Below are 10,777 nucleotides of genomic sequence, written 5' to 3'. Positions count from 1 at the left end.
ATTCACAAGCACTCCGATCATTCATAACCGCTTGGGATATGATCAAAATAAAAAACAAGAAATAGGCTTTTTAATAATTCCGCCCGGCAACCGGTTTACGGGCTTTAACCTTGAAGGGGGTGACGTGTAATAGGCCCATGTAAAAAAAAAAAAAGACTAAAACTTGTCTCCATTCTTGTTCATTTAGTTTCCGGAGGGTTCTCTAATTTCCGTGACCTCGAAAAGGGTCATTAAAGGCATCGTGTCTGCCTCCCGATGAGATCTTTTTCAGTTTTTTATTTCTTGGGACTGCGACCATTCATCGTCTCATCATCTCGAGTATATATTTTACAGGTTTTCTTGGTAGTACTTTGATTTTTTCCCTGAAGTTTAATTATACTACTGGGTGACCTGCTGATTAGTTTGGAATAGTTTTCTGAAAAATGGCCTTTTGAGATGTTTTTTGCTAAATTATGTATTACAATGTTGTTTCGCTATTAAAAATGGGGATTTAATATATGAAATATTGAGTTTACACACTTAAAGAAAGGGGGAGAAATACACTAGACCAGGGGTGGGCAAACTTTTGGGCCGGGGGGGGGGGGGCATATTGACTTTAAAAATGTGACAGATGGGCGGGGTCAGCACAAGATAGGATACATATAAAAAAGTGCATCCGTTAATAGTAGTACATATGAAACATAAACCGAAAAAAAGACTCAAGTATTAATATACTCATCACTCATCATTCAAGTAAAAAGTATAAAGTACAAAGTAATGTGAAAAGGAAAGTTTTAAGAAATATTAAAATGTCATTTAAAAAAGATAGAAGGCCTGTAAAACACCAAAAACAAATAAGAGTGGACAGAACTACTGCCACTGGCTTCCGCGTGACGGCGCCATCTTGGGGTAAAAAAAAAACATTATTTGGACAATATTGGCGGGCCGGATTAAAAAAACCTAACGGCCGGATGTGGCCCGCGGGCCGTAGTTTGGTATAAATCCAGTGCTATACCCTTGATTCAGTCATCATTTTTTTAGCAACAAATACGGCTTATATGTGAGAAAATACAGTAGCCTATGTTTTTGTCGAAACATACCGTATTTTCACGACTATAAGGCGCACTTAAAAGTCTTAAATTTTCTCCAAAATAGACAGTGCGCCTTATAATCAAGTGCGCCTAATATATGGAAAAAACAGAAAACCATAAACGAAAAACCACCACTGTCGGATATTAAAAAAACACAAACAATACTGTTGAATATGCAGATGCCATCTTAGTTTGCAAAATCTTCCATCATATAGCTCCTCCCCCACAGCAAGATTTTATACAAAAAAATCCAAAACATCAACAATGGCTGGCTCTAGAGGTGACTGTAATGTAGTGAGTGCTTCATACCTGGAAGTCAATAGCAATTAGCGTATTTTCACCACTGTAAGGCGCACTTAAAAGTCTTCAATTTTCTCCAAAATAGACAGTGCGCCTTATAATCCAGTGCGCCTTATATATGGAAAAAAACAGAAAAACAAAAACGAAAAACCACCACTGTCGAATATTAAAAAAACACAAACAATACTGTTAAATATGCAGATGCCATCTTAGTTTAGAAAAACTTCCATCATATAGCTCCTCCCCCACTGCAAGATTTTATACTAAAAAAATCCAAAACATCAACAATGGCTGGCTCTAGAGGTGACTGTGAAGTAGTGAGTGCGTCATACCTGGAAGTCAATAGCAATTACCGTATTTTCAAGACTATTAGGCGCACTTAAAAGTCTTACATTTTCTCCAAAATAGACAGTGCGCCTTATAATACAGTGCGCCTTATATATGGAAAAAACAGAAAGCCAAAAAACAAAAAAACACCACTGTCGAATATTAAAAAAACACAAACAATACTGTTAAATATGCAGATGCCATCTTAGTTTACAAAATCTTCCATCATATAGCTCCTCCCCCCACTGCAATATTTTATACCAAAAAAATCCTAAACATCAACAATGGCTGGCTCTATAGGTGACTGTAAAGTAGTGAGTGCCTCATACCTGGAAGTCAATAGCAATTACCGTATTTTCACCACTATAAGGCGCACTTAAAAGTCTTACATTTTCTCCAAAATAGACAGTGCGCCTTATAATACAGTGCGCCTTATATATGGAAAAAACAGAAAGCCAAAAAACAAAAAAACACCACTGTCGAATATTAAAAAAACAAACAATACTGTTAAATATGCAGATGCCATTTTACTTTACAACATCTTCCATCATATAGCTCCTCCCCCACTGCAAGATTTTATACAAAAAAATCAACAATGGCTGGCTCTAGAGGTGACTGTAAAGTAGTGAGTGAGTGCTTCATACCTGGAAGTCAATAGCAATTACCATATTTTCACCACTATAAGGCGCACTTAAAAGTCTTCAATTTTCTCCAAAATAGACAGTGCGCCTTATATATGGGAAAAAATGTCATTCATTGAGGGTGCGCCTTATAGTCGTGAAAATACGGTACTTGCCCCGTTAGCGACACACACAAAAAGATGGATTGAAAAACGGTCCTAGTATGAGTCAACAATCCGAAGTTGAACCTAAGGGAGTGTGCTCAGCCTTTTTTGGACATTGGTCATTAAATCCCCCTCCCCACCCAGCTGACCCGACCCGAGTGGAGTGTAGAGGTCTGGCTTCCAGCCAAGTGTTGCTCAGCTGCTTCGCCGCTTGCCCTAACCCTCCGCGGCAAAGCGATCTTCTTTAAAGATGGCCCCCGGCGAGGCCGCTTAGCGTCTATTCAAGTGGACAGGAGGGGGGGACGGTAGCCGGGAAGACCGATGACCCAAGCCGGGCGGGATCCCTTGGCGTGCCGAGATGTGAGACAATGAGACACTTGCGAGTCATGTTGTTGTCATGGATTTTTTGAGGCGTTTTTTCGTATCGGGGATTGATGGGTTAATTTGGGGAAATGGTTCACCAAAATAATGGTCATTTCTTGGAAAATTAAGGGTTTTAAATGTGATGATTTGAGGGAATATTTCGAGGTGAGGTCAGGGATTGACCAAATTTAAGAGACGGTATCACTTTAAGGAGTATTAGTCATATTTTTTTTTTTTGGCCCGGTCCGTCTGTCAAATTTTTAAAGATAATGTGGTCCCCGGTGGGCCCAAAACTTTGATTTTTATCAAGATTTTCCTTTCAAAGTAACACATTTGTACTACCAATTTGTACTACATTTGTACTACACATTTGTACTACCAATTTAAACCATAAACATGGAGGTAAACATTTTGAAACCAACGGCTTATATGAGAGAAATTGTCAAATTCTACTATTTTTTTAGATGATTTTAAGGGTGCGGCTTATACACAGAGGCGGCTTATATGTGAGAAAAAACGGTAATGAGGTGATTCAAATTTTAAAAATTTAATTGTCTCATAGGGCGGGCTAGTGTTTGAGTGGTTAACCTGTTGGACTCGCAGTATTGGGGTCTTGGGTTCGATACCATGTTGGTCCTTGTCGTGTGGAGTTTGCGTTTTTTCCAACTTGGGCTTGCGTGGTTTTTTTCCAGGTACTTTGCATTACTCCCAAAAACATGCATGCTAAGCTAATTGTACGCTAAATTGTCATTAGCTATGATTTTGATTGGTTGTTTGTCTCCTTCTTCTCTATGATTGGTCGGCCACCAATTCCTGGTGCCCAAAGTCAGCTGGGATAGGCTCCAGCATCCCTGAGACCCTTGTGAGGATACACATTTCCTCCCACATCCCAAAAACATGCAAGCTAAGCTAACTGATTACCCAAAATTGCTTATGATTGTTTTTCTCATTGGCCACCGATTTTATGGTGTCCGTTGTTTACTGAGCTAGACTCCAGCACCCCCTGCGAACCTTGTAAACATTAGGATCATCCAGGCTGGGAATTAAAACATTTCATTTTCAGAGCAATCCCTGCCAATGACGAAAAGAAAGAACCAAACAAACATTTTTAAATTAGCCATCATTCCCTTGCGTTTTTTTCCGTAAAAACCCAAATTTTGCTGACACGCTTTACTTCGCAATTTCCCAAATAAACACCTCACACACTCTATTTATTCTCATAATGATCCCCATTTTTTTACCCTCAATTTTTGCTCCCAACTCTCCCAGAACATAACATGATAAACTATTTATGCTAATCCACCAAAAAAGGTTAAAACCAAATCATCTAGCACCTAGCGCAAATGCTACGTTGCGCTTTTTGGAGAGTTTAGAAACTTACGACAACAAAGTTGACTAGCTTACCTCCTACTTGCGCGACATGCTAACCTCAACTCTTTCTCAACGCTAGCCAGCTGGCAAATAATCCGATTTCAACAAAAAAACCCAACGTTTTTTTTTGGGGGGTTGTGTTCGCGTCTTCAACGCCAAAAAAACGTGTTGACCTTCCGCCATCTTTCTTCTAAAGAAACGTATCCGTGGAAGAAGAAGCTTTACCAGGCGAGAAAAATATGCAACGCTTATCAAAGAAGGCTTTTATTCTCACCCGCATAATACCGCCATCCATTTTTTTTTTGTTTCCCGTTGTGGGTTTGCTTAGCATGACCTTTGACACAAAATTGTGATAAAAGAATTTGTTCCAAATCCCTTAGAAATCGAGCTGGCAATATCTTACCATAAACATAGCAATAGTATTTTTTTTTTTGCCATCTGTTAGCAAAAACAAAAACAATATTTTAAAAGCATTTTTTTGAATGTCTATATTTCACATGCCGCAATTTTGAAGGATTTAAAAGCGCCTTGTAGGTAAAATACTATGTTTAAAAACGGTGTATTTTGGTATGTTAGTTTTCACAACAATGTTTTTCAATTTAAATGTTTAATTATTCATCCATTTTTTTATTAGAATTAATTGGTTGCCAATCAATTGCAGATTTTTAAGAATTTTTACTGTTTCTTAAAAAAACAATAATTCAAAAGCATATCTTTTTGAATTTCCATATTTGAATACTACTATATGCCGTTATTTTGAAGGATTTAAGCGGCTTATGCGTAAAATACTTTGGTTCACTTTTTGCTTTGTCTAAAAACTTGGTGTATTTTTGCATATTTTTACGAATTTTACTTATTCTAGTGAGTTATGTTTAATCTAAATAATTAGTGAGTTTTTAAAAATTAAAATGGAAGCGAAATGAGCAAAAAAAAATCAAAATTTAACCGTTTTGACTGTACAGTCAGTCCATAAAACCTACAAAAAGTGATCTGTGGGATTTTTTTGCCTGTTTTTATAACTTATTGGCTACCTTTTGTTGTACTAGATTGGTCAAATTATTTTAAAGTTGGAGGGTCGGCAGGAAATTAACTTTCATTTGGACGTCGATTAGAGATGAATTTATTTATGAATGTTTTATTTACCGCATTTTCTCGCATATAAGCCGTATTTGTAACAAAAAAATGATGGCTGAATCAAGGGTACGTCGTATATGCGCATAAGATTTACAGCATTGCTATACTCTTTTTCACCTATAGATGTCAGTAAATTAATATTTGCTATTTGTTGGTTATTTTCAGTTTTGCAGTAAGAAAACAACTATTACTGGAATAATTACTAACTTTTTTATGATATTGACCCTAATTTTGATTAATATTTTCTCAGAAACAACCCGTGCGATGATTTTTTCAAAGATTTTTCCTTCAAATTAAAACATTTGTACTCCCTACTAAAACCATGAATATGGAGGTTAAAAATTGTGAATCAAAGGGCGGCGTATACGAGAGAAATTGTCAAATTCAACCATTTTAAAGCAATTTTAAGGGTACACCTTATATGCGGGTGCGGTTAATAGGCGAAAAAATACATTTATTGTTATTATAAATTTCTTATGTCATGTAAAAAAACATTTTTTTGGGAACAGCATTACAAACATAACCTTTCCAAAAAATGTAATTATCAAGAAAAACCTGACATTACCCCGCGTTTATTCATTTTTTTAATCACATAAGACCAGTAATTTGCCATAAATGTCGTTTTTAAACTTGTTTTTTTTCAAATCTGCCTTTTGAAATTAAAACATGACATTAAAAAGTGCGACATGTTTTTTTTTCTCCACATATATTTTTTAAGTGAGCCAAAGCTAACGCTAATGGCATTTTACCCAGACAATTTCCATGAATTATGGCCCACACATCCAAAAAAATAAAGTCCAAAATGTCTACATTTCAACAGTGGCGCAATTTAAAGGCACTGCGTTGACTATTAAAATAATTTAACACCTCTCCTTTAAACATGTAATAAAAATGGAGCATTAAAGTCTCATGAGCAAAGGAGTTATTGCACCTCTCTTTCGCTAATAAAACTGTCATTAGCTTTAGCATTGTGACTGATCAGTGCGTCTTCTCATTAGCTATGCGGAACTTTCTTTGCACTTTTCTTCTAAGGGGGTGGAGCCTTTTTGCTGTGGTTTCCGTGACAATGTTAATTCTGGGAGCTAGCTTGTGTGCTAACTCCGTAACATCGGATATTTTAGGATATTTTAGCTGAAAAACAGCCTGAATCATTAGCAAAATGTCATTTTCCGGTTCGGATCTTTTGAGAATGATGTGTTTGCGGTTAAATGGGCGGAGCCTTGCTGCTGTGGTTTTCGTGATATTGTTAATTAGGGTAGCTAGCTTGCATGCTAACCCCGTAACATCGGATATTTTACTGTACTTTAGCTGAAAAACAGCCTGACTCATTAGCAAAACGTCATTTTCCGGTTCCGATCTTTTGAGAATTATGTAATTCTTGTTAGGGGGGCGGAGCCTTGTTGCTGTAATTTTCGTGACAATGTTAATTATGGCAGCTAGCTTGCATGCTAACTTTGTAACATCAGATATTTTACTGCATTTTAGCTGAAAAACAGTCCGACTCATTGCAAAATGTCATTTTCTGCTTCCGATCTTTTGAGAATTACGTAATTCTTGCTAGGGGGCGGAGCCTTGTTGCTTTAATTTCCGTGACAATGTAAATTATGGCAGCTAGCTTGCACGCTAACCCTGCAACATCGGATATTTTACTGCATTTTAGCTGAAAAACAGCCCGACTCATTAGCAAAAACATCATTTTCTGCTTCCGATCTTTTGAAAATGATGTCACTGTGGCTTTGGGGGCGGAGCCTTGTTGTTGTAATTCCTGTGTCGTTGTTAATTACGGTAGCTAGCTTGCACGCTAATTGTTAAACAGCGGTATATTGATTGATTTTTTTGATAAGGGACAGCACATATTGATGAATATTTATATTCATCTCAATTAACACATAATTATATATGTAAATTGTGGTACTTGGATATTTGTAGTGGAGGCGAGGCTTTGTGTTGGAAGATTTTGTAGTGGTACTTTGATATTTGTAGTGGAGGCGGGGCTTTGTGTTAGAAGATTTTGTAGTAGTACTTGGATATTTGTAGTAGAGGCGGGGCTTTGTATTGGAAGATTTTGTAGTAGTACTTGGATCTTTCTAGTGGAGGCGGGGCTTTGTGTTGGATGATGTTGTAGTGGTACTTGGATATTTCTAGTGGAGGCGGGGCTTTGTATTGGAAGATGTTGTAGTAGTACTTTGATATTTGTAGTGGAGGCGGGGCTTTGTATTGGAAGATTATGTAGTGGTACTTGGATATTTGTAGTGGGCGGAGCCAAAAGGAAAACTGATTCATATCTCAATTCATTATAAGCCGTTTTTTGTCACTTTGGTTGCTTTTATGTTCAAGAATTGGTGTAGTAGCTAGCGATAAACCTGGAAAGGTCTTGGCACGGAAACGCAACGTTATTTTTTTTACGGGCTTATTCAATCAAGAATATTTATTAGGAGCAACAGCGAGCAGCAATGTCAAAGCTCCTTTTTGGCCGACACGCAAATGTACTCAAGACTCGTTTGTCATCCCACCAAGACGGCGTCGTGGTAGCCCCGAGGCGCCGTTGGCTCAGCGCGATATGATCTACTGTTGGCCGGCTTTTTTTGGGGAGCGCAATGCTTCATACAAATGAGCCTATTTGACAACACTTTGGAGAGGGAAAACTCCCAAAAAACGTGGGAAAAACGTTTTGGAGGACATATTTGGTGCAAAATTTTTCTTGGTTGTCGTTTTCATTCAAATTGGGGCACTTTTTGATACTATGATTGGGACTAATGCAGTAATAATTTGTTTTGGTTTTGATCGGACAGATGTTTTAGACTCGTTTTTGGGCGCCAGATCCAAAAATTCCAGTTTTTTCCCCTGATCTTATATTTAATTTAATTATTTTTAATCTCATTATAATGTATAATAAGTGCACAAAAAACAAATAAATGAAACAAATAAATGATCAATAAATAATCAATAAATAAGTCATGAATAAATTAGTTGTTAACAATGTAAATTAGTAATGATAATAATTAACAAGTACATGAAAATTACAATAAAAAACTAAATGTACAAAATTCAAATTGACGTACAACTCTTTAAAAAAACTCACGATTAAAAAAACTTAAATAAAAAGGAAAATAAATTCTAAAAATACTTTTTATTAAATGAAATATTTTCAAAATAAATCAAATAAAAAATTGTAATACTAGATTTTAAATAAATTCTCCCATTTTGATTATTCTTATTAAATTCAGAAAATAATTTTTAAAAATAAGTGTCAAAATAAATCAAATTTAAAAAATATTGTAATACTAAATTTGAAATAAATTCTCCCTTTTGATTATTCTTATTAAATTCAGAAAATATTTTTTAAAAATAAATCTCAAAATAAATAAAATTTAAAAAATAATATAATACTAAATTTGAAATAAATTCTCCCTTTTAATCATGACTTAATTAAAAAAAATATATATATTCAATTATTTTTCTATTTCTTCATTTATTTTTGCTGCTACTTCAATCTTTAGCATACTCTCCATTTTAACTGAATTTTTCAATCAAATTTTCTAGAATTTTTCATTTTTAAAACCACTGCCATTTTATTTTTTAGACATTTATTCACCTCCAATTCTACAAGCATTTACATCAACTCTTTAACTACCATTGACTTAACTCTCCATCCAACCCAGAAACGCTAAAAAAAATGCCAAAAGTGACCTTGAAAGCACCCTCAATGTTGTCTTTAACACCCAAAACGGAATGAAGCATCTTTTATTTTGAAGCAGTTGCGCCATAATGGCCAGTAAATTGAGGCATTACACTGGCTCGGTAAATACTGTCAGCGAGTGTCTTTTATCAGGCGACTGATTCACGACTCCGGCGGCGCGACACAACATTTAATACTGTAAAATGGCCTCCCTGCCAGAGATGATTGCATAAATGAGAAGTTCCCCTCGGCGGCCAGAGCGTCGTGCCCTTTACACCCGATCAATTAGTTACTACATTTTATGGGCCATTAAAATTTGGCTACTGCACGGAAGACGGCGTTTAGACCGGACTGGACCGGGGGGGGGGGCTGTTCAAGTTTGGTTTGGATGGCGGGGACGCATTTATGCTAATTAGATGTCAAGTGGGCGGGATCTGGTTAGTTTAGGTCATGAAAAGGTAATGTAATGGTCGCCAATGTTGTTCGGCAATGGGTTTTTTTTGTCAATTTTGGATCGTTTTCAAGAGTTTTTTGGCTATTTGTTAATTTGTAGATGGTGTCCTGATCATTGGTTGTTTTGTATTGGGTTTTTGGGGCTGTTTTTAGTTTTTTTCTTTAAATTTTGGTTCAATTTAGGGTTTATTTACAGATTACCTATGGTTTATTTGTAGTTTTTTTGTTGTTTTTTGATCATTTCAAGGTTATTTTCTCTAAATTTTGGATGCTGGTTCAAATCTGGCTGCAAGGACCAATGAAATGTCAGCTGGTTGTTTGTCATGGTTGTTTTCTGTAGTTTTTTTGGGGCAATTTCCAGGTTATTTCCTTTAAATCTCAGTCTATTTTTTTATCAATTTAGGGTTTATTTACAGAATGCTTCTGGTTTATTAGTTGTTTTCAGTTTTTGTTGTTGTTGCCGTTTCTAGGGTATTTCCTTTACATTTTGGACTATTTCTTATTAATTTAGACTTTATCCCCAGAATGCCTCTGGTTTATTGATAGTTTTTTGTTGTTGTTTTTTTGGGCCATTTCCAGGTTATTTCCTCTAAATTTTGGACTATTTTCTTATCAATTTAGGGTTAATTTGCAGAATACTTCCAGTTTATTGATTGTTTTCTGTTGTTGTTGTTTTTTTGTTGCCATTTCCAAGTTATTACCTCTAAATTTTGGTCTATTTTTTACTCAATTTAGGGTTTATTCCCAGAATGCCTCTAGTTTATTGATCGTTTTCATTTTTTTTTACCGTTTCCTGGTTATCTCCACTAAATTTTTGACTATTTCTTATGAATTTAGGCTTTATTCCCAGAATGCATCTGCTTTATTGGTCGTTTTTCTGTTTTTTTTTGCCGTTTCAAGGTTATTCCCTCAAAATTTTGAACTATTTCTTATCAATTTTGACTTTAATCCCAGAATGCCTCTAGTTCATTGATTGTTTTCTGTTCTTTTTTGCCATTCTCCACTTTGGACTTTGGTTCAAATCTAGCTCGAAGAACCAAAAAATTTTGACATTCCCAAATACATGCAAAAATCACCCAAAAAGTCACTCCCTTTCTGTTTATTTTGCGTCATTTCAAGACTCCACACTAACTCCTTCGTGTCTAAATCCACCGACCAGTTTCGTATTCTTATGCACGGCCACGACACCCCCAAAAAAAGCAAACGTTGTCGCTCTCTGACCCGCGGCGCTCCGTCAAAACTCACTCATCCACTCCACATTGGATTTTTTTTCAGCTCAGTAGTCACCTGCCGTCG

This window comes from Stigmatopora nigra, chromosome 10, assembly GCF_051989575.1.
Source record: "Stigmatopora nigra isolate UIUO_SnigA chromosome 10, RoL_Snig_1.1, whole genome shotgun sequence".
Taxonomy (NCBI): domain Eukaryota; kingdom Metazoa; phylum Chordata; class Actinopteri; order Syngnathiformes; family Syngnathidae; genus Stigmatopora; species Stigmatopora nigra.
Note: the sequence above shows the minus strand (reverse complement) of the source record.